General features: G+C 39.6%; 1 protein-coding gene across 11 annotated transcripts in view; it reads right to left on the bottom strand.

Moving 5' to 3' along the window:
- nrxn2a (neurexin 2a) overlaps positions 1-25,407 on the bottom strand; it is a 149,407-nt gene that overhangs the window by 103,488 nt on the left and 20,512 nt on the right. Inside the window, exons 1-2 of one of the 11 annotated variants that reach the window (XM_013272348.3) lie at positions 22,636-22,962; positions 19,297-19,374 (exon numbers count right to left, since the gene is read on the bottom strand). The exons of 9 other annotated variants lie outside the window; for them this stretch is intronic. The gene's annotated coding sequence lies outside the window, so the exon portion shown is untranslated. Of the gene's footprint in view, positions 1-19,296; positions 19,375-22,635; positions 22,963-25,407 lie in introns of those variants that run through there. One more of the 11 variants, XM_005472164.4, reaches the window with a different exon arrangement.

Below are 25,407 nucleotides of genomic sequence, written 5' to 3'. Positions count from 1 at the left end.
CTGACATTTGAATATAAACCTAACTTCAAACAGTTAATGACATCTATATGAAACATCATTTCTTAAATAATCACACTTTTAAATGCATTGGTTATGCCAAATGCACCCTTCTGTATTCGTATCTGAGCTGTGTGTCCCGTTAACCCACACCCTTTGCTCTCAACAATCTTACCAACACTCAACATTTCTGAAGCAGCATTAAGCCAACAGAGACAGGGTGGATGAAACATGCAAATCCTTATTTCCTGGAGGGACTATGCGATGCTAGTCAAGAAATGTAATTTTGTTGCACTTGTTGAGAAAAAAAATTTAAGCTGATTCAGCACAAATCTTGGGTATAAGTAGGTCTTGTCATGGATACTGTTAATTTTGAACTCCTACTAACATGACGATAAAAAAAGAACCATCACAGTGCTTTAAAAAACTCAATTCAGCCCAAACGTTTTGATAAATGGACTTATATAGAGCTTTAATATATTATCTGAGCAGTCAGAACACTTTTACCCTTATACACAAGTTGATGGATCAGGGGCAACTCAGAGTTCAGCATTTTGCCCACGAATACTTTAACATGTAGAGTAGAAGATCCAGGAATTGAACTAGAAACCTTCTGATTAGTAAACGACCTGCTCTACTTCCTCTAATTTTTTTTTCTGTGAAGATTTTGATCTTACTGAATGATATCACCGATTTATTGCTGACTTTAAAAAACAAAAAACAATAACAGTTCAATGAATTACATGCTTCAGAACACAAATTAGAGTCCTCAATGCATGTGTGTGTGTGTGTGTGTGTGTGTGTGTGTGTGTGTGTGTGTGTGTGTCTGTGTTTGTGTGGTTGGACCTAGGTCAGCTACTCCCTGTTCAAACAGGCCTCACTATTGATCACAAAATAACGACGTCTCAATGTCTAAGCAAGGTGCTTACAGTTAAGCTTGTAAATTTTAATGGCTTTCCTCACTGGGTAACATGCACTTTCTTCATTAAAAGCAACAGGCCAATTACCCATCAGGGTCAGAATCTGGTCTGGGAGCCACTGGGGGTGCTCAATTAATCTCATTTAGTGGTGCCCTGAGCAAATTCGATGGCAAAACCAGATACATTATACACTTCTCTCTTCCACCACTGGAAGAAGACTGATACATGGAATCTAACAAGGTCTGTCTGCACTGTCACTGGTTCACTTGGCAGAAAACAATAGCCTTTCTTTTCACCTGCCCTAAATTTTTCTTCACAATTTTGAGCTCTTGTTGTTCTTTTTTCTGACAACTGAAATTATTTTGCTGTCATACTTTTCTGTCGATAAAAAAAACATTGAATAAGTAGTGATACCATAAAAGTGGGACGCATACAGCATAATTCTTACATGCATACATCTAACATGATGACTCTAGACTGCAGTATATTGCTATGGTGAAGTGACAGCAAACATCATTGACACTTTATTATCAATACAACGGCAAAGAGACACCTGTCCTGTTTGCTTTTGATCATCATACATAATCGTATCAGTTAAATACACTCACTGGCCACTTTATTAAGTATACCTGTTTAGCTGCTTGTTAACAGCCAGTCACATGACGTAAACCCGATGCCTTCAGGCAGATGACCTGCTGATGTTCAAACCGAGCATCCGAATGGGGAAGAAATGTCATTCTAGTGACTTTGAACAGGGCATGGCTGTTGGTGCCAGATGGGCTAGTCTGAGTATTTCAGAAAGTGCTGATCTACTGGGATTTTCCCACACAACCATCTCTAGGGGTTACAGAGAAGGGTCCAGAAAAGAGCATTTTTGAAGCATGAGAAAATGCCTTGTGGATGCCAGAAGTCACACAGCAGACTGCTTGGAGGGTATAGAAAGGCAACAGTAACTCAGATCCACTCGTTACAACCAATCTATGCAGAAGAACACATTGAACCATGAAGCAGATGGGCACATTATGGGCCCCTTTGTACCAGCTGAGTCTGAATACCACAGCCAACCCGAGTACTGTTGCTGACCATGTCCGTCCCTTTATGACCACAGTGTAGCCATCTTCTCATGTCTACTTCCAGCAGGATAATACACCATGTCACAAAGCTCAAATCATGGATGTGCAGCTGATAAATCTGCAACAACAGTGTGATGCTATCATGTCAATATGGACCAAAATCTCTGAGGAATGTTTCCGGCACCTTGTTGAATATGCGCCATGAAGAATTAAAGCAGTTCTGAAGGGAAAATAGGGTCACACCTAGAACGAGCAAGGTATACCTAAACTAGTCGGTGAGTGTACAAGAAACTACTGGTACACAATTTTTTAAAATCTTACACATATCATTTTCAAGAACTCTGGTTTGTTTTCTCAAGTTGTTCTCACACCTACAGTTGTATAGTCCATTTAAATGGAAATCTGGTTCATTTCCCCCCTTGGTGTGGTTTGTTTGTGCAAATGGGAACACAGTTTTCGCACTCGGACCAAAACAACCGCACCAAGACCCTTTGGAGGAGGTGGTGTTGGTACGGTTCCAAACAAACTCCAGAGCGGTTCATTTATGGTTTGAACGTGATTTGACTCACATCCGAACGAACTACCAGGCATACGTTACAAGTCTGAGCTAAAAAACATCCCGTAGCCACGTATGCTTCTATTCTGACTGTGGGAAAGTACTATAGATGTGCAGCAACTAGCCGTGAAATTAACGTAAATTCTGTTTTCCAATAATCCAGAATGCAGCACCTTCTTCATCTATTTACTTTTGTTGCTCCCGCCCCAGAGACATCTGAACTGAACATTCTTATTCTCGTTTGTAGTGATGCATTTTGGTTCCCTTGGAGTTCACAAACCAAACCACAGGAAAAAGCTACAAATTTACAAACTCGTCAACTAATTGGGACCAGAGAAAACGAACTATAGGTGTGAAAGTGACCTAAAATAAGTGCTCACTATATAAATTAGACAGATATACAATCACAGAACTATTTACTTTGCATCAGACATTCCAGGTAGACTGAAGGTTATATGACAAGTTCTATGACTAAAGCCTTAGTCATAAAATTTTAGGCTGTGAATTCAATTTAAAAAATGAACTAAAGTTCAACCTTAATGGATATTCAGTGTGTTGATAGCTTTTCCAAATCGCCACACACAAATTTGGGGAGAAAAGCTAACTGCCGTAGACAGCGGAGATGGGGAATAAAGGTGCACACTTTCAGACACTCTCTCCTGAGTAAAACACAGCTTGAGAAAGAAGTTCATACCCTGACTTCTTTCTCCAGAAAGAGACGCACAGCTGGTCAATCATTGTGGGAAGTGGGTGGACGAGACACATTACAAATGCACCATGTTTTACTCCAGCCTACACAGCTGGTGCTAATGAACGTACTTAAAAGTAAACATTGTTCAAAAATCTTATGGATAAAATGTAAATTATTACAACACAGCCCACAAATTAATAGTCTCACAAGTTAATTTTTTAAACATCTGCTGGTTCTTTTTCTTTTCTTGCGACACATAGTTTAGACATACACTGCAGAAATGCATCAAGGACACAAATATGCAACAAACATGACAAATACAGCACACCAGCTTATGTCAGGAGGTTTGAATGCATGTGTGTGTGTGTGTGTGTGTACATAGACATCTTTGTGAGGACAGAAAATTGGCATGCCACTATACTTGTAGGGACCAGCAGTGACTTACGGGGACAAAATGCCCGTCCCCTTGAGTTTGAAGGAATGTTTGAGGCTCAAAATGTGGTTTTAGTGTCAGGGTTACAATTAGGTTATGGTTAGGTTTAGGCTGAGGGTTAGGGTTAGGCATTCATTTTTGATGGTTAGGATTGAAGTTAGCGTTAGAGAAAGCATTATGTCAATTAGATGTCTTCACTAAGATATGAAAAGAATGTGTGTGTGTGTGTGTGTGTGTGTGTGTGTGTGTGTGTGTGCGTGCTTAGGACAGACAAATTGTGAGTGGGTGGGTGGCAATAAAATAAAAAAAGCAGAAAAAAAGATGAAACCACCAATTCAAAATATAAAAAAGGCATGACAGGAAGAGACAGTAGGTGTGGGTATAAATGGCAATGTGGTGTGGCGTTTGACAATTCAATTGCTGCAGCAGAGAACAACAACACTATTATCTACAGCTGATAATAACATTAATAAATGTTATATTCCATCGTGCTGAGTGAAGGGCTTTTTTTTTTAAGTCGTGAGAAATAAAATGATAATAAATAATAAAATAGCCCAAATACTGCAGAATAAAAGAAAATAAATAAGGAGAAAAGACAGTGCAGGGACGTGTTGCACCGGTGTACGAACACTGAAAATCCAATGTTGGTCCACAGAGCTGCTAAAGCAGAAAAAGGAGGAAGCGAGGCGACCACGAAGCATCCGAATAAATATAAACATAACAGGTAACAGGTAGAAATGTGAGAGATGTGGCGATGACTCAGGAGTTGATGCAGAGTACAGAAAACATAATAACAAAGTGGCCTGTGAAAATAAGAGTATTACATTTCCATTCAGCAGACAGAAAATTTGTTTAGTTGGGAGGAAGAAGAGAAAAGAAGCAAAAAAAAAAAATAATGGAAAGAAAGGAGGGATCCAGTATCAATTTCATGTAATTGGTTCAGTAATTGTTACAATGGAAATTTGTATACATTATAAGGACGATATTCAACACTTTTGTTGTGTGGTCTATCCTTATGATCCCTATGGTGAGAATGAAGATGAGTTGCCAAATGACTTATGTGGAATGTCACTGCTGGTGGTATCCTAGTCTATAATCACAAGCCACCGGCACTGATCATTAAAAAATGAGAGTAACGGGGTTGCCACTTAAAACCGTCCCCCTCCAATCCAACTTCCTCTTCCTAACAGATTAGATACTGTATTCTCTTAAATGGAACATTTTGGGATCACATCAGGGTCACAACCAGCACTGCACTGCTAAAGAAATTCAGCATGAATGACTTGCTGGTAGTAAAAGTCAACCTGATACCCTGGGGAAGGACAGAGAAGTGGTCAGATAGACTACAGGTTCAGCAATTACTGCCTGAACGTGTACAGATTTCACACACACACACATACACGTGTGCGCACACACTCAGGCTTGCTAGGGATAGGACTGAACTGTTTTTCTTGACTCCACAGCTGACACCAAACAGGAGGGATCATAGAGTGATACTCAGTATTGTGCCAGCGAACACAGCGGTGAGCTTAAAGAAATGTTTTTGAATCTGGATAAACCGAATAAGCAGGTGAAAGAGCAAAACAGGAGTTCAACTGCGAAGTTACCAAAAGGAAAATGCTTAAGAATAACCTGCAAGAGATTGCAAAAAAGTGAGCCTGATATTCTGTTTAAAATGCATTGGTATGTTTCATTTAATCATACATGGAGTCCTTGTTTGCTTGTCACTGAGGCATTTAGACAGAGCTCAAGGTCTTCTTGTCTTCAAGCATGCCTCTGTTGCAGTGATTGGTTTCTTTTTTCACGCTTCAGTGAACTGCAAATGTTTCTGAAATTATTCCTCTTATCTAGAATTTATCCAAGCAGGTTTTTGGGTTACAATGACAATGAGTCCTGCATTTGCACCTAATGTACCACATGGTTATTTTTCTCCAGCTGTTTAGCTCTCCTCTTTTCATCCATCATTTTTTTCTATTAGAGGACCAGTGGAGGTTGAATATTCAGCCATTCTCCAAATGGAGCCTGCTAGACTATGAAAACAATTCCAATAGGCCTATAGAAGCAAATGTAAGGAAAACTGCACTCAATATGCATGCCCAATCTACTTGTGGCATGGGTCTGTGCACCTAGTGAAAGCTCTCTGGCAAATATTGACTTCCTACTACACCTCTGTAATCCTCTGAGTGATGCTGGAAGCAAAATTAGGCATAAATTCAGATATTAATTACCAAAGTGAATTGCAAATATCTCATTAAGTATTTATGTAGACGTAAGATTCCATTCTAGAAATAATCTCTATTAGGGTGATGGGGGTCATTTGGAGTTACTCTGAAGTACTGTGCAAAAGTCTTGAGCCACCCCTCATTTCTTTATATTGTGCCTGGAAAAGGACATCTATCTATTTAAACAAAATAAATAGAGTTCTGGGCTCTGGCGAGGCCAATCTATGCCTGATAGTGTTCAACTATAGGTTGTTTTTTTATACCCAGGTATGATTTCACTGCACACTGCCAATGTTATGCTAAAAAATAAAGCTGTTGCCAGTCAGCTTTCCAGATGGTAATGCATTATGGATCATAATCTGATAATACTTTTATGTGTTCATAATTCCATCAATTTTGACAAAAATTCCAGCACCAATGGCTGAAAATTTAGCCATCATCTATGGCAGAGCCCCCACACTGTTACAGATGGCTATAAATACACACTGTTGTACAGTCTCTCCTGATGACAATTTGAACCAAAATACTCAAATTTGGATTCATCAGCGAATAAAACCTGTTCAGGTTCTTGTGTAATTTGGCATACCGCAGTCTTTTCTCCCTGTTTCCCTTCCTTAAGAATGGCTTCTTGACAGCCACCCTTCCACTGAGACCATTTCTGATGAGGCTTTAGGGAACAGCAGATGGATCAACTGAAGGGCCAGATGCATCTTTTAGGTCTTTGCTGGATATTTTCCCTATTTCTTAAGGACATGACTTTTAGATATTGCACTGTTGCAGACAGTTTTTGAGGCCTTCCACTTCGTCTTTTATCCTCCAACTGTCCATTTTTCCATTTTCCTCACATTTGTTAAAAACACACTGCACTCCATGATGAGATATGCCAGGTTTTGGCTAACAGCTCTTTGGGAATCACCTTGTTGGTGCAAAAATACAGTTTTATGCTTGTCAAACTGTGTTATCGTTCCATACAACTACGTTTCCATACAACTAAAGAAATAGGAACAAATGATGTGTGTTTGTGACAGGCTGCTAGGAACAAATTGTAAAGATACAATTTAAAGTTAGTTGTTCAGGTGTCTGTTATGTGTGGACACAACACTGATTCATCACATTGAGTGAGCTGTCTGTTTTGTGCTTGAATGATAAAAAAAAATTGTGAAAATAAAAATGGTCAGGTACAAGAACTGGGATGAAAATGAATAAAAGAAAAAAAAGCAGCAAACACCCAAAGAAAAGCACTGATATTTAGAAAGCCTGGAGAACTACTGCTCAGGACCACTTTAAAAAATTGCAAAAAAAGTATTTCTCATTGCTATTAAATTATAAAGAAATGAGTAATGAAATAAGACTTTTGCACAGTGCTGTACCCTCTGTGTTACAGCACAGAAGGCACATCACTGTCAAACCTGCTGATATTTACAGTAAGTGCAAAGGAAGATTTTCAAAGAATGCTCTAATCTAAGAAAGCATGTTGAAATTTGTGGCATGCACCAGACTGTGGAGGCAAATACTAAACGATATAAGATTATTTAATGCTGCTAAAAATCCTTCCATATAATTCTGTCTGTTCTGTGCCTATTAAGTTCATGGCCTTAAGTTTGACTGTCATGCACAGCAGCATTTCTTCTGAGTGAAGAAACTACACCAAAACCTGAGCAGTGAGCTCAGAATTACTCTAAATTACAGACGGAAACAATGACACCAGTAATGATACACACTTTTAATTAACCAATTTGGAAGTAAAATCTAATCTGTCCTGGTGTGAAACAAAGACGGGTTTGACCTACATACACTAGGAATTTTTCTTTGATCTAGTTTGGATTGAAGATTGAAGCTCTCCTTTTAAAATACATTTTCATTAATTGCGTTTTTTTTTTCTTCTTTTTTTGCTGCGTTGCCATTTTAGCATAGGTTTTCATAAATGGAAGAGCTGTAGACAAAAAAAAATGTTTTGCTTTGTTTGTTGTCTCATAATGAATCATTAATGTATCTGTCTAGTTGCATGTTTTAGTAATTACAGAGTGAAACAGCGAATTGATTTCTTCAAATAACCGTGAGACACAGATGGATGCCTCTTTTCAGACGTTTGTTCCTCTATGGGGAAACAAAAAAAAAAGGAGTGCTGGTATTTATCAGGAATAGCCTGTAGTTGAGTAACTCAGACATCAAGGGACCGTCTTGTTCCGCACACTGAGATAGTACTGCTGCATACAGCAGCAGACAAAGAGAGTGAGCAGCCATGTTTTTTTTTTAAAGCTCAACAAAAAGTCCACAGCGTGTCAGCACTTTTGCTTCCAAAATAAAAATGGACAATTTTCTAACAGACTTGAAAAAATCAGAGCTTGCAGGGTCTTTAAATATATCTAAAAAAGTATTTCCATCCATCTTTCAAGGGGAAAACATGATCTTTATCTTATGAATATACATTTTAAGGAATAAAAAAAAAATATGCTACTACAGAGTCAAATCTCTGCTAAGCCAGTGGTTCACTCGCAGTAGATAAAATTCAGCACAGACGGTAGACACGCAAATAAACAGACATGACTTCTATCCCCGCTTTTAAAACCACAAGCACAAAGATAACATCAGGGTGAGCCTGTTTGATGCCATAAATGTGATCTGAATCATCAACTATCTCATTAGCAGGTCACACTTTATGTGCCTCAAAGGATGTGCTCAACATGACTTCCCTTCATACTGCACTCTTCTTTACCTTCTTGCTTCTCCTACACCACCATATGCAGCCCTTATATCAAGTCACATGACTAACAGTAGTTTGAAGACTATAGTTTTTCCACAGTGAAACGAGCGAGAAGGCGCATAGGAGACCGGCTAAGTCAAAGACATAGATTTTACTCCACAGATATGCATCAGTAAGATGATTAATTCATTACTCGATAGACAGAAGGGAAAAACACACCCAATCGATAGCATTTATTTCATTCAAGTCTGTCCCATGTGATATTAAGCAGAATATCTTCAAAGAACATTCACAAAAGTGTACACATTCATGTAAATTTATGAGGATAAACCGTCAATACACTCATGAATAATTATAAATCTTTCTTGACATATAAGCTCAAGGAGGTTCTGGTCATTTGAAAAAAAAAGGGGGAAAAATTACGGAGAAATTCTGCTGCACTGAAATTCAAGTTTATTAATAGTATATGAATGCAAATATAAGCGAGGAGTAGGCAGCAGGGGGTTGTCACTCAGGCACTCATACTGCCTGGGGACCTACAGCAGTTACAAGGACAGCACCCGCCCTCCACCCTACAGCACCCAGGACGAAGCCACAGAAGGTTGCTCAGCTGTGTGGGATCACTCAAACAAGCTGCTACCTCAGTCTGGCCCAGATGAAGCTTTTTTTTTTTTTTTTTGGTACTGTGTTTACTAGGCGCCTATATAAAAGTGGCCTCAGTGAGTTGTTGCTGGGTTTTGGGTTGGAATGAATTCTTCCTGTGTTTGCATGCCAACGACTCCTCAGTGAATCCCCACCAGCCTCGAAGAGGAGGTTTTCTTAATTAAGACTTGCATTATGAGATATTCAACCCCTCATTTCTGTTTTTCATTGGTGTCTTTCAATGTCTTCCAGAATGAAGATCGATCTATCTATCTATCTATCTATCTATCTATCTATCTATCTGTCTATCTATCTACCTACCTACCTACCTATCTTCAATTTTGAAAGATCCTGCTTTACCCTCCCTTATAAGCTTAAAAGTTTTGCCACATAGACTTTTCTCATTCCAAGCCAGGAAATGCTATAATTGAGGCTATGTCATGATACACTCCAACAATTTCCATAAATAAAATGTGACCTTTTAAAGTCATTTTGATGACACATGCAATGGATGCTGTTACTCTGCAGAAAATTTTGTTGAGCTGTTTTCCTTGGAGGATACTAAAAGTAGGATCTAAATCCGGGAACGCTGCACCCTTTGAAGTTCCAACTGTTTCTATATGTTGTCACTTTCTGTGGTCCATGAATTTTGATCACTTTACCGGGCACAACATGCAATCTGCAGGCATCCATGACAACCACTGCAATAAACCACATGTGCAAGGGCATTACGTATGCTAATGTAGACTGCGTTTTTGAATTTTTAAGCCGAAAAGCAGATTCAGTATTGTTGAATATAAACACAGCAATGCTAAAATCCACATCAGAAAAGATAAAATCCTCTCAACTAGAGGGGTAGGAAGGTAGATGGAGAGGAAGTGAAGACATAATGGGACCAAATTTAGCTGCAACCTCATAAACAGAAATGGAGGTCTGCTAGGAATCAAAAGAGTACAAAAGACCAAGTTCATGCTAAAATCACTCTATAGCCAGAGCCTTCACAGATTTGATGAACTGCTCAAACGTAGAAAAAACAAACAATATATAGTGTCACATTACATAATCTACCTAATTTCATCAATTACACATTTATTACAAAGGACTGAAATGAAGCTGAGACAACACAAAGGAGGGAAAAAAGGAATAGTTGAATGCCACTGACAGCAGGCTCACCTGCTCACAATGACAAAGCTAACATAACATGTTAATCTGCAATGCTGCCTACATTCATCATCTTAGCCTGGAGACTTAGTAGTTTAAATTAAACCCAAAGTATCGCTGAGGCTAATAAAACTGCAAATAAAAAAAAAGAAGAAAAGTACTGAACACACAAAGGAGCTAGAAGTAAAATGCACTGAAAGTCGCGGTAAATCACAAAAACTGCAAATGTAAAGCGCAGGCTGGGGGCTAAAAAAGTGAGTACAAATTATCCTCTGGAGACCAAGAACATGAAATGTAGATACTCTAACCGTTATCCATCCAAGAACGTTGACCTATATTCAGTTTCTTAAATTTATGTTTAGATGGTTTCATTAAAGCCACTTCATTTTACTTAATGCCACGACTTTTACTGAAGCTCTTTAGATAAAAGCAGAGTGAATGTCTCACGAATTTCAGCCCTTGTTATGTGGCCGTGTTTCACTCGACTCATCCTTGAATTTATGGTTAACAGTGGCTCCATTACCTTCCAAAGGTCAAGTTAAATTACTTTGCAATATTTGCAACCAGTGCAGGTTATTTGTGAGGTGAGCGAGTGAGTAATTTGACAAGGGTGTTTATTTTCTTCTCTTGTTTTTTTCTGCTACACCTACGGGGTAGGTGTACTTCAGAGAAGTCCGCAGCTTTTAACAATAAGAATCAAACTGTCTTTAATATATTTCCGTGATCGTTTGACACTTTGTTTGAAGCATAGATCAAATACTAAATGTTACGGAAAGTAATTTTTTTATGGTTGAAAGACATGAGCGTGACAATACTAAAGTGCAATTTCCTGGATTTTGAATAGCAATAAATTGTGGCAGCTTTGGACATTATGCACTGAACGCCTTTTATGTTGTTTGTTTGACATGTGGTTTAGATTTAAGGACATTTAAAAGCTTTGTGTTAACCACTTCCACCCCCCCTCAGTTGGTGGATAATATCAATTATTTGTATTTTTTCCTTTCAATGGAAGGTCTTTTTTTATCTGAGAGCAATACTTCCCGAGTCCCCCCTACTTCCAGTCTTTATGTAAACTATAATAACTGCTGATGACTGTGGCTTCATATTTCCTACACACATAAAAGTGACATTACCTTTTTCCATCAAACCATCAATAAAATAAAAGCTAATAAGCAGATCTACACATGCATTTGATGGTCAAATGCTCAAGGGGTTCTCATTTTCCATTTATTAAATGCAACAGTGTGTAAACACTCCCAGCTTCTAATTTGGTGTCATCCAATTATCATCCCCAGTGATATCGTTTTCCTCCCAGCAGTGTGCATGAGACACTTAGGTGGGTCTCTTTCTCTTCACACGCGGTACCTTTTTGTCACTCAGCTTTTGTTTTAAGCCGCTGTTTGCTCACTTAACACAGTTCATCATGTTTGTAACCCAAACATAATGCAGAGATGATTATTTGGTAAATTGGTAAATGGAACATCCTGGTGTTCTTTCATGCTTTTTGTGGGTATCTGTGTTGCTGTTCCAGGCTCTCACCGCTCCTAGTGGCATCCATATTTTTCCACACTGCATGACAGTGTCCCGACTTCAAATGTATGTCATGTTGCAAACAACACTTTCTCTTCTTCTCCCAGCTTTATGAATCTTACATTTCATCCCTTCTACTTTTTCCTCAGTACTTTTTTTTTTTTTTTGGAGGCAGCTTCATTGGAATGAGTCAATCTTTTATGATGGGCATGCACTCATCTATAGTGGCTTGTGTAACATGAAACTTTAATTACTCATACATGACATCTAGGCCTACTTTTTTTATGATGAGGACACATCATCTACTTTGGCAGGTGGGCTAAGGGAGAGAATCGAGGTATTTCATCAGCAATGAGGGACTGCTTATTTTTATTTTATGTGTTAACAAAAAGTGTCAGGATTGCGATGTACATTTTTGCAGTTGGCTATTGACGGGGATGAATCAAAAAATGCAAGAACTGATGCTGCACTGGTGGGATGGACGCCGTTTAGTTGCTGATTCTGCACCTGCTAAATAAAAGATGAGCTGATAAACAACATGGTTCATATTGAACGTCAGTACTAGGCTTATCAGGTGCTTCTCCTATCTAATAATCTCATTTTAGATGGTATTTTATAACAGTGTGCTTGCTCGTGTTAACATTTAGGAGAAAGGGTCATTGGCTGTCTTGTTATATTAAGACTAATATGAGAAAAGTGACACAATTCTCAAATCTATTTTTTGAGTGTACACTGCAGACTATACACTATAGTAGATTTAGAACAATTTACCATTCTAAAATCTATTCATTTTTATGGGTGTTTTTTCTTTAAATCTTGAAATGCACTGAATTTTACAATTCACGATAAAATTCTGACAAATGAGCTGAGGATAAAATGACCAGGACATTTCCCATTATTTAAATGGATTTCCTTTTCACAGTGTAGATAATCAGCTGCAGGCAACAGGCTAACTTCACTTAGTGCAAAGCCTGGAGCAGTAGTTTTATGGAGCCTAGACAGTAGCTGACAGCAAAATAATTTTCTACAGTTTGGTTTCATACCGACTAAATGCAACATGTCTTTTAGGGGAGCTTTACAGAGAGGTGCTGGGAGGAATATTTTGTTACCTCTGAAAAGAGCCAGGGTAGCCATTTTCCACCTGTTTCCGCACTATGTGGTAAGATAAGTTAGCTGGCTGCTGGCAGGAGTTTCATATTTACTGTAAAGACATGAGAGTGCTATCAATCTTCTCATCTCACTCTCAGCAAGAAAGCAAATAGGCAAAGCATTTCCCAAAGCACTGAATTCTTTTTTTTAATGCAGCTGCATTTGGACTTTGGTATGCATTCTGTTAAATGAAAAATGTTTTGAAGAAAAAAAAATATGCTTATAGTCCTCAAACAGACACACTGTCAAATATGTCTTTCTGAATTTTCTACCAGCCTAAGGTATCGCATTTGTGCCTTTTCAAGCTAGAAGCGTTTGCTATTGAGTTTTTATGTGTGTATGCTTTTTTATCTCAGCTGCAAGCTTAAGCGGTACAATCACCGCCCTCATCAACATCTGCATCCGCACGACCGTCACCCTTGCCATTAGGCATATACTCCTCATCATCAACAAGGCCGTCATTATCCTCATCTTCATCAACCACTTGATCCTCTTCTTGACCGTTAACTCGTATCTCTGCGTCAGCTGTTATCCCCATGATTTATATGTTGCATAATTCAAAGAGATGTATAAACGTTCCAGTATTTGCAGTGCTAAAAACGAGATGTTTGTGGCTGCTGTTCACACTGTGCGCTGCGCCGGTTGCTTTTATCAGACATGAAAGCAACCTTTTGAAAATATTGATTTTAATTGTAAATATTCCACAGAAACAATCAAGCCGCTTTCGTAGCATTTACGGTCATAGTCATGCTGTTGCTGTGCCCTTATTTTTCTTCACAATCTGCCAATTTGTCTTGCTGGGAAAGCTCTTAGAGACACAGGCCTGAAGAGAAAAAACTCTGTTTTTACTGCACCTTTAGATTTAAGTGTGATAAATATGAGCAGATATGGGCCTTTGGCTTGAACAACACTCAGGCAGAACAACCAATTTAAGGTATCTATCTACCTGCTGCAACACTATGTAGGCCATACATACTGGGTGCGTGTCAGCCGAGCATTAGTTTCCCCTTGTCTCAGTAGAACAGGGCCTGTAACAGATGACATTTTCACAAACCAGCAAGCCAGGTAATTAGGTAACTAACTACGTAACACTAGCTACAAGCATAAACATGGTACTCTTCACAGTACCCTCATTAAGCAAATGTAAATGTACTGTAGGCGTAGTAGGGATAAAATCCATGCACATCTGCTTGCTACACTGCTGTAACTGTAATGCCATTTGAAATGCTTTCCTCTGAGATGCAATTTGCTTGGGTTCCCACAGCAAAAAAAATGTGATTTAAATGACAAGACGGCAGGCATCTTCCAGCTTATTCGCTTACATGCAGCAAATGAGCCTGCATCACTGTTTCTGTCCAACCAAGCGGGATCAGAGCAACACCTTCATCACACACTTAGGTGGAGGTTGGGTCGTGGCTATGAGGGGCTCAGCTCAGGCAAGACTCACTAACATCATTAGACAGATTTTTGTCCTGACATATCTTCTGTCAACATTCAGTTCTTCTACTTATATTTCAGTTTTCAGGGGGAAAAAGAAGTTACATACAAGATTGTCTCAGAACAGAACCATTTGTCTGAAGCTTTATTTTATTAAAAAGATTCCAATTTTCTGCTCGCCACCCACTCCACTCGGTTTGAGCATACAATGACATGACTGATGTGTGTGGACGAGCAAAGAATGGCGTAGAGCGCCATTTAGTCAGACGCTGTCAATCTCACACAGGTAAGCTAAAGTACAAATGAGTGGGAAAATCTTTCAGTTTATTCTGATGGATGTTTTTGATATTCCTGTGATAGTTTAATCTTTCGCTGTTCAGGCGTTTCAGAAAAATGGCTCATGTCTGAAAGGCTGTTGAGAGCAAATTCAGCCCCATGTAAGAATAATGTGAGGGTGTGCATTAGTGAGGATGTGTTTGGATATCTGTTACAACTATATAATTTCTTTTACCCCATTTTACTAGAGATACACCAATCCACCAGCTAGGGACCACAATCAGATGACTGACTGGCCAGACAGCTTCGTGTATGTCACCTTTAATGCTGTGCAACACGAATGCAGACAAATAGTTGCAGCACACTCACAGCCCACATGCTAACATGTTGCTGGCTAGAAAGCGCCTAACTGTGAGTGAAGGCATATGGGGGACCATCACGAAAAACTCCTTTACCTAATTGCACACTTAAATAACACTCACCCAGCTGAAAATGGACATTTTAAAGATACTAAAAAAGCTAGCTAGCAAGATAGCTAGAGCTCAGAGCTAGCCACATGCCGCCAGGCTTGGTATAAGCAAAGGATCAGCCCTGTTATAAGGAAAGATGATTGGAAAAGATAAGTGTTGATGTTCTGGGGAAGTTATAAACATATTGGAAAATAATATGAGTAACTGATGTTTGTTTTGTTATATTATAAAAATCTATTGCAACTGCTTTTGTTTTATAAGGGAAAATGTTTCAGGTAAAGGTGGGTGTACAGCAACTAATGACCTGTACCTCTTACCAGTAGCAGAGCACTTAATTTTCAGTCGTTTCAGTCAGAGCAGTATGGGGGAAACTGTAAAGTTTTATCATTTGTTTTATTAACAAAAAATATTGAATAATGAATAATGAAAAAAGATGATTTTGCTTGGTTTGCTGGTAGCTATAGTACTCAGAAAGAAATTGACATTGCCAAAAATCTGCAGGTCACACTTAAAAACAATTGACATCGACCAAGACAATTGCAGTTGATGCATCTCTACATTTCACTCTTCTGAATAGTACTAGCTGTTCACACAATCACAAGGTAAGCTGCAGCCTACTAATAAATACTCATAAGTTTTGCAAACTGAAAGACTTCTTTTGCCCCCCCAAACATTGGACAGATAGACCATATTTTCTATGAAGCTATACAGGCACTGATAATAAAGGGCAGCACCATGAATTTGTATATAAAAATAAATTAAATGATTGCCTTGTTGATTAACATTTTCACATGCAAAAAAATCAAATCCAATCAAAATACTAAAAGCTTTCCGTCAGTTTTCACCAGCGTGCTGTAGCTCATACAGGGCTAACAAAGGATAACATCTCATTGGGAGATACCAGAGGTTTCTAAAAAGCTGAACTTTAATTCAATCTGCCCAAAAATATACTGATCCAAAAGCAGTGACGATAAAATACACTGTCAGGGAGCTAACAGATACAGTGCAGATATCAAAGATCATTGAAGTCCTTACTGTGCAACTTTATGAATTCCCCCATCTTTCAGAGTGCCTCTTCAAGACTCTGGATATGCAAATACTCTTAAACACAACCCTCATGAAAGCAACCCCAGAGATCTTTATTATAAATGACGGACCTTCCCTCTCAACTCTCAAGGAAGAATTAATTTGCCGTTGAGATTCGGTCCTCTAGTGGAACACTGTGTAGAAATGTAGGTTCTGTAACTTAGCTCCTCATAAAGACGCTTCCGAAAATATATGCACAAAAAATTTAATGAGACAGCAAAGTCCCTCCTGTGCTTCAGTGACATTACCAGGAGCCATCATTCAGCACTGTACTTGCTTGTGGAGCTCACCCATTTATACAGCATACTACTAATGATGAAAATGTTTGCCCTTGAAATCTCAGTTAATAAGCAGCTATGCTATGACATCCATGATTAGATCATCCAGTGCTGTCACATCTCATCCTGAGAATGATGCCACCAGACAAAATGGAGAGTGGGAGCAAGAAAGGATCCTATTCACTGATTCTTTCCTTCTCACACACGAGACACAAACACACACACACACACACACACTCCTCTCTCCTCTTCACCAGCAATGCAACAGAACAACCTGGGTTAATCTTGGGTAACAGCTTCTTGGCCAGGATCAGAAAGCTCCACTAAAACCCAATGAATGTTGACATTGATACGGCATGGAGCCTTCTCATACAGGTAGGATGCAAGAGACAAACTCCTTTATAGAAGCAGCCGCCTCGGGCAAGGATAAGATTGATTTTGCAATGCAGCATTAGATGAGATTTCCGATGCATACTATAACAAATTAGCATGAATCTGTTCCCCATGAGAGACGCCCGAAGACACAGATTGAATTGAAATAAATGACTGTCCCAGTGTTTACCACACCATCCCCGACGCTGCAGTCCGCTGGTCATCTGAGTGTGACAGGCCTGGTTCAGGCACAGCAGAGATCAGCGTGATGGATGGACAGTCAGGCAGCTGATCAATTGCCTCCACATAAATCTGTCATCCACCTTAATGTGAGATGATAAGGAAGGAGAAACGAAAGCTTGCAAGACTTTGCTCTTTTAACCCCAAGTCTTACAATGCAATTTACTATGGCTGGCCAGGTTTCCTGCTCTTATTTTACCCCATACATAAGCTTCCTTTCATCGTGAGCGCTCACATGCCTTCTAAGCCAGAGTCCTGTGGATATTAGCTTGAAAAGATTAATGCCTGTGCTGGTGAGAGTAATGTCTGGTATGAAAGAGAAAGATTCATTGAGCAATCTGAAACTAAGACAGTATAAGACCTCCGCAGCCCCGTCAGACGTCTCTGGCAACAGATCTGATGCAAGTTCAATCAAAACATTTCAGTTTGCCATACTGTAGCATCCCCCACCGACCCAACCCCCCCACCCAACCCCTTTTTTTCAGTTCCAACATTATGGGCTGACTCACTGATGAAGATAATGTGTATTACTGTACCAGACTGACAGTCAGCCAAGGTGAATGTTTGACCTTCCACATGTCATCACTGTTTTAGTGGAAGAAACAGGCTTCTGTGCACGCTTATTTAAAGATGGCACTGATGTACTGTAAAAGAAGCTAACCCAGTGCTCTCATGAATAATGCATTGGATCCAGTCTGTTGTTGGACCTTTGATTTATTTTTTTCTTTGACATTCATTACTAAAGCATTTAGGAATGCAAAACCAGATATGAGGTTCGCCAAAGTAAAAGATCACACAAGTTTAGAATATATCAGAAATGTTATGATATTCTAGGAATTACTGGCTCTTTTTAATAAATAAAGATCCACAATTTGGGGACACTGAACTGTAAATATCCTGTAATTTCAGAATTAGGAAAACAAAGACACCTCTAATAATATTATGGTGTGCCTGCTAAATTGCCAAACAATGGGTTAGATAGAAAATGCAGATTTGAAATGATACAGTAACTGGAGCACAGAGAGTAGTTTCTGTTCTTTGCTCCAGATTTCAGCAGGATCTTGTTGCATTGCTGTTTTCTGAGCACTGTAACTGCATAATGTACTGACAGGGTGATATTGTGTTTTATATCTCAAAGGGCACTGATTATGCTGCCTGGGCACATTTTGGTTAACAGTGCAGTTCCCTTTTCTCATGCTGTCACACGGTAGCAACGATGGACGAGCTGAAATACATTTGCAATGTAATGCAACACTCCTGAACATGCAGAAGACACCTGAATGGAGCAGAATAACAATCCTGCTTTCTTCACCTCCTGGCTCATGTATCCTAAGTTTAACAGTAAATGCTTATTATAAACATCACCTTTAGGGGTTTTTTATATGCACTCCAAGAACTCATTATTCTTTATGCTATTTTCATTTGCCGAATTACTACAGTGCCATGGAAAGTTAAACTGTGAGATTATGAACACTTACTTCGCTTCTGTTTTCCTCTGCTATTACTGCAATACAATAGCCTCTTAATCAAGGCCAGAGGCTGATTGGAGACTGTGGTGTCAACCTTAGGAGCCCATTAATTACAAAAGTTGCGTGCACCGTGGGGTGGGGGGAGTACTGTTGTACAGGAACATCGTCATTTAAGCAGCAGAAAATGTACCAATACTCCTGAAACAAAGCGTCAAAATGTGCCGCTAGTTCCAGAGACTGTCTAGACTTCATAACTGATAACATCACAAGTTTGAGGTTTCCTCACTCTTCTCCCCGAGCTGTTATTCCACCCCCAAAAACAGCACATAAGCATTTTACATTTCGTTATTTGTTAATGCACAGCAAAAAAAACCAAAAAAAAAACTAATTTCAGTCTCACAGCGTTTCATTAATGAGAACTAACGGAAAGAAATACCTAGCAAATGTCATTCCTTCTTCATAATGGCTTGCTAAAATTTGATCTGGTGCAATTTTTTTGTCATGCACATATTTAATGAATTACAGCTGAGCTTTTCAGAAAACATTTCTGTCACGGCGCCTCCCAGTATGACAGGCCCCGGTGTACCAACCTTTGCTGATTCCTGAGTAGCATTCTGCTTACAGAAAATTACAGACCACCTTCCGCTCCATTCCACCTACTGTACCACCTGCGGTGAAAATAACGGGCAATTTCACTGTCAATTATTTCACAGATATATAACAAGACCAATCAAGCTTTCTAAATCAGTTGCCGCCACATATGCAGATTATTATTTTACTTTTCAAAATTTCAGTGTCCATATCTGGACTCTAATACTGTCTTACAGCCTTACAGCTACCCTTTAAAACAAGTGGCACAATGACCCAGATTGCAACTTAACCAACAGCGCTGCTGGTTTCCCAACTCTGACTATAGGACTGCTGGCTGTATGACTTGTATTGTGTGTAGGATTTCAGTTGTTTAAGTATTTTGTTTTAGTCATTTGAGCAAAGTTCATTAAATATAATGTGCAAATAATGAAATAACCCCAACTCCCCAAAGGTGTAGCGAGACAAAGATCTCAACTGTGACCTTTTTTTGTCTTCACCATCCAGGGACATAATCCCTGTTTGGCTGCGCAGCTGGCATGCAACTGAGTCACGCGTCAGCCCTGATTAGAAGCAGCAGTGGTCCGCGGGCCCCGTTCCTCTGCCAGAGCCAGAAGTGGAAAAGGCCAGGGCCACCACTTTCAGTCTGTGGATGTGACCTTGATGGGGTATGATAGAGAGGAAGCGACACGATTCGCAATGCCGCACAATATCTGTAAACTTCCACTTCCCCAGTATGCACGCTGAAGCTATTGAGCTGTGACACACTCACACACACACACACACACACCATGTCAACTCTGCCCTGTTGTTATTTCAAGCAGTCTCCTCCTTCACGTCACCCAGTCATCCATCTCTCTTTTCATATTGGCTGGTGCTTTAGGCATGACATCTTAATTCGAAATTTCCTTTTCATACTTAGCAGGCGCCATGCTAATGTAAAAAATTCAAATAAGTGCAGCTTTAACAGATAATGGCTCAAATACATTCCAGCATTAAGCTTAATGTGAAGTAATGTGGATGCAGCTTAATACTATTAAGAGCTATAAAATAATTTCTGATATTATTTTCAACTGAATTAATACCGGTTGTATTATGTGGGTAACAGCAGCTGTGACGTCATTAAGAAAAAAAACAACAAAAAACTAACACTCTGTCCAAACCCTTAAGTCTCACTGGAAGCAGCAATGGAGACATAGCATATAGCAACAAGAGTGGGGAAAAGATGACACCGAAGGCATAAAAAATACTAAATGATGAGCAAAATATTGCCAGTGGCATATCCTGTGTCAAAACAGAGCTGATAACTTATAAAAATAAACACAGGAAATTTGCTGCAAGCTGCAAATACAAAAGATGAAAAAGGGAAATTAAAATAGAAAACAAAAAGGAAAGACTGTGACACACCCTGCTGTTGCATTGCTGCCTGGAAATATTATCATAAAAAAAAACCCAACACACACACACACACACACACTAGATACACAAAAAGTCATGCTCTGCATTGCATAAGTCCATTGTTCAGGTTTGGAGCATTGCAAGCCTTCGTTGTTGTCAACAAAGCTCTCATTTAAGAAAACCAAGTGCCTTACTAAAGAATAACATAGCATTTAAATGAGTCTGTCAGCCAAAGCAGCAGGGATTTAAGAGTGTTGATGAGAAAATGTGCAATCTGAGATGCAACACTTGTGCGCCGTCCACAACAGAGGTGCTAAAAGATTGCATGCAACGATAGTCAAGCACAGGTGGTTACTTACTTTAAGTGAAAAGCATTTTTCATGCAGCTACCTGAGTTGTAAATACCTAGATTTTAGAGAACTAAGTAACAAAATGGGTTGGATTACAGGTGGAGTAGAATTTGCAAAGCAAATTGGTTTCCAGGGTGAAGGGAGGGCAGCAGCACTCCTGTGAAATGTGCAGCAGCGTAGCTCAGAATCTTGGGCACCTCCCCTCTTTTTTTTTGATAAATTAATCTAATTACTGGGGCTAATATCCAGCTGTGACCTAGACTCGTTACCATTTTAAGCGACAGCACTGAAGACACTCAAAAAAAAGAAAAAAAAGAATGATGATGTAATTAAACTGAATTACAAGACTAAGAATCTGAACTACACCAATTTACGCAATCCAGTGAACAATAGCAGATGATTAACTAGTGTCTGTTTCTGTTCATTCACATTCATCCAAGTAATATATGCAGCGTGGTATGTTAGTGGTGATGATTTGCTGTCAATTGTGTAAAGGGTGGGAAAAATACATAAATTTTTGAAAACAAGCTCCAAATTGAACCACAGCACCTCACCAGCGGCCAACCCTTCTTAATTGGTGCTACATAACCTGCTGAGTGGAAGCTGCAGATTCCTGTGGGAGCATAAATAGGCCTAGAGGGCTACAGGTTTGATGAACTACTCTCATCACACAAATATATATATATTAAAAACATATTAATAATCATAATTTCCAGTGCACAACTTTCTCAGGTTTTAAAGATAATATTAAAGTGAAGCTGCCGAGGATGCAAAGGATGTGACAGCTGTTTTACTCCACCGTTCCCTCCCTCTCTCTCTCCCTCTCTGTGTCTGCCCGTCTCTCCTTCTCCTATCTTTAAACTGGCCAGTCCTCTGGCACAGAACATGAAATCCCTCTCAATAATAAATAGGCTACCTCGAGCATTTCGGAGACAAGGGCCCTGCGTGCTGCATGACTCAAAGACCACCTTAACTTCACTTTTTTATATAAAAAATTAATACCTAGCCATCCCGGCATGTGGCATCTGACGAAATCAAACAATGGCTTGTGTGTGTGTGTGTGTGTGTGTGTGTGTGTGTGTGTGTGCAGCCTGTATTCAAAGGAAAAGCCCCTGCTGTATGTGCTGTAGCCTAACCACAGGGCATGTCTGCCGGCACGCAATTAAGCGACCTCAACCGCAACCGTGTTGAATTTGGAAACCATACCTCTCCTCCACCCTCCCTCAACTGACTGTAAACACTGATACAAAAAAGCAAAGCGTTAGAGAGCGAGGGAAAAAGGCGGCTTGGTTTTTAAATGTGATTATCTCTCGTTGCTTTAAGTGAAATCTCCAAAAGAAACCTCAAGAGAAGTGTCCATAATTGGTGAGCAGCAGCAGCAGCAGCAGCCTACCCCCCCACAAGAATTGAAATGCAAACAATTCCGGACCACTGACATTGAAAAATAAAATAAAATAATAAAAATAAAAACACACAGACACTGATACAGCGCGGCTTATCTTGTAGCTTTCTACTGCAGCACGCTTTAAAGCCAATTATCGCCGTCCATAAGGTCGTTTCTGTGTAGGAGGTGTGCGGTGTCATTTAGCCTACCTGTGCATCATCCAGCGATCCGACACATGGATACAGGGAGGGTTTGATTATTCCAGCCAGGCAAAAGAGAGGGAGAGAGAAGAGAGGAGGAGGAAGAGGAGGAGGGGGGAAAGGGGGGGAAAAAAAATCCTAAATTGAGCAGAGATGAATGCGGCAGATGAATAAGCGACCTCTGTCTTCAGAAAGGATATTCTTATCTTCAGATGTTGCTGTGTCGATGGAGGCAGGCGGGCAGGGAAGCCCAGAGCTTCTCTGTACAAACAAAGATGCTTTCTCTCCTCCGCCGCACCGAGGGCAGCAGCAGCAGCAGCAGCGGCAGCAGAGCCGTCATTCCCCCGACACTTGATGGTAATAGTTTGGTAGGTAGCTTATATGGGTTGAGGGCGCGGTCAGCTGCTGTTGACCAATCCCGCTTCCCATCAAACTATAACAGCAGCGTTGCCATGGAGGATTAAACGTCGTTTAACCACAGAAATGTAACCTGCAATATTTAAGCAGGTAAATTGGAATTTCCATCACAAGTATCATATTAAGTGGGATATCTCAACATAGGAGTGGCATCCTATTTTTAAGGAGGCGGTTCAAATGTTCAACCAGATCCTGCCTTAGGTCTCCTCGTGTTGCCAGAGTGTCCTTGAGCAAGACAGATGATCGGATTGTGGTCACCCCCCCACATCACCACTAAAACTAGCCCCCCAGCTCCATTCTAGGGTCCACAGCTCCATGTGAGCAGCTTACTCATCCAGTTGCCATCTTTGTTTGATATCATGTAACAAAACACACCGTGGTGTCATTCCTACATTAGCAGCCTTCCTCCACGTTCACCTCCCCCCCCCCCAACTCTTTAAAGCACGAAAACTTTCATGGCTCTGAGGAAAAGTTTTTTTGTTTTTTTTTTTTAAATAAAAAAGACTGTCCAAAGTTAACAGTGACACCAGTGTGCAGGCTAGGGTGTAGTATTTCAAGCTGCTATCATCCCTGTAAGTGAGTGAGTATGGATGTGAGCTTTATTTATACTGTAATTCTTAGTTCTGCTCAAATCACATTAAATTAATGGCAGGAAAAAGTTAAAAAAAAAAAATAGTTTTAACTTTTGAAGTTGATTTTTGTTTAAAATGATATGAAAAGAGGTAGTAGAGTACATTTAATGCACAAAAGCAAGTCAGCTTGCTTTATATAAGAAACACACACACACACACACACACACACAAAAGCAGACAACACAGAGATAAACTGCAAAGACTTCACACAGGGTTATATAAGTCTTCTGGTGGAGAAAATCAAAATTTAACCTCATTATGTTGGAGTGAGCCGTACATTTTCTGGATGATACTTCAAGCTCCTTTGTTTAATCATGCTGCTTTTCCATGTTGGAATTGGATTCAGAGAAACTGAGGACATTTGGATTTGTGCAGTAAGAAAAAAGTGAGGCGATCTCACACGTATCATTTTTCTATAACTGCTGCTTCTGTATTCACTATCCTACGTCAGGTTTATGCAGCATGCTGTGAAGTGTAGAATATTTGACTTATTGGTGATGGTTGACTCACCCATTTAAAACTCTAAAAGCCTGTTAAGGTGAGCCAGTATGGGACTAAGCCTTCCTTGTGAGACAGATAAAATCAAAGCAATCTTGAATCTGAGGATGACAAATGAATAATGAATGTGCTGAAATGTTTTTACCTGTGAAACAATTCAGTCCAACTGAGTAAAAACGGGGTTGAATATTTTTACAGTTACATTTGCTGCTAAAATCAACAATATAGCAACGTTCATGATTTAATACAGAGGGAAATTCAGCAATGCATATATACATATATATAGCCATGTTATGTCCTTATTATTCACTAGCTTGTACACCTTTAGCAGCAAGAACTTTGAGAACTTGAGATAATGGTTTTTTGTATGAGTTTATCAGTCTCTCACATCATTGTGGAGGGATTTTGGCCCACTTTTCTTTACAGCATTGCTTTATTGCATTGAGGTTTGCAGGGTTTTCTTTATGAACAGCTCTCCCGAGGACCAGAGCATGTTAGCCGGGTAGAGGTCTGGACTTTGACTCGGCCATTTCGACACCTTGATTCTTTTCTTTTTCAGACATTCTGTTGGTAGATTTGCTGCTGTGGGATCGATTGCACAGATGGATACTGTGGTATACGAAAGAGTTCATGGTCAACTTAATGACATCAAGCTGCCCATCCTGGTCCTGTGTCTGCAAAACAAGTCTAAATCACATTTTTTCAGAAGTCTTGTGGTTTCTTCAGATGCAACTTTGCAAACCTAAGTCATGCTAATGCTGCCATGTTTGTTTCAGAGAGAAGACATTTTCTCCTGGCAGCACTTCCAAGCAAGTCATATTTGGGGTTTTTTTTTGCAGTTTCTCTGAACATTATTCAGCCTAACCTTGAGGTTAATTTGCTGGGCAGCCCAGTCCTGGGAAGATTGGCAACTGTCTTGAATGTTTTCCATGTGTGAAAAATACGTTTTTTACTGTAGATTGATGGATTTAAACTTGTTTGGAAACTCTCTTATAACCCTTCCTAGAATTATGGATGGCAACAACTAATTCCCTTCTTGGCATCATGTTAACACACACACCTGAATACTCCAGACCAAAAAACTGCCTCAACTTTCCCTTTTATAGAGGTCCTCACACTTATTGAAGATCAGTGAATGAAGCTACTTTGATTAGCAGTATCTGGCTGATATTTACCATCTTAATGCATATTTAAGTAATAAGGTTGAGCTCAGTTTTCCTACACAGCTTCTTTT

This window comes from Oreochromis niloticus, linkage group LG10 (genome assembly GCF_001858045.2).
Source record: "Oreochromis niloticus isolate F11D_XX linkage group LG10, O_niloticus_UMD_NMBU, whole genome shotgun sequence".
Taxonomy (NCBI): domain Eukaryota; kingdom Metazoa; phylum Chordata; class Actinopteri; order Cichliformes; family Cichlidae; genus Oreochromis; species Oreochromis niloticus.
The sequence above is the reverse complement of the archived record's forward strand: the minus strand, read 5'-3'. Positions and strand labels throughout refer to the sequence as shown.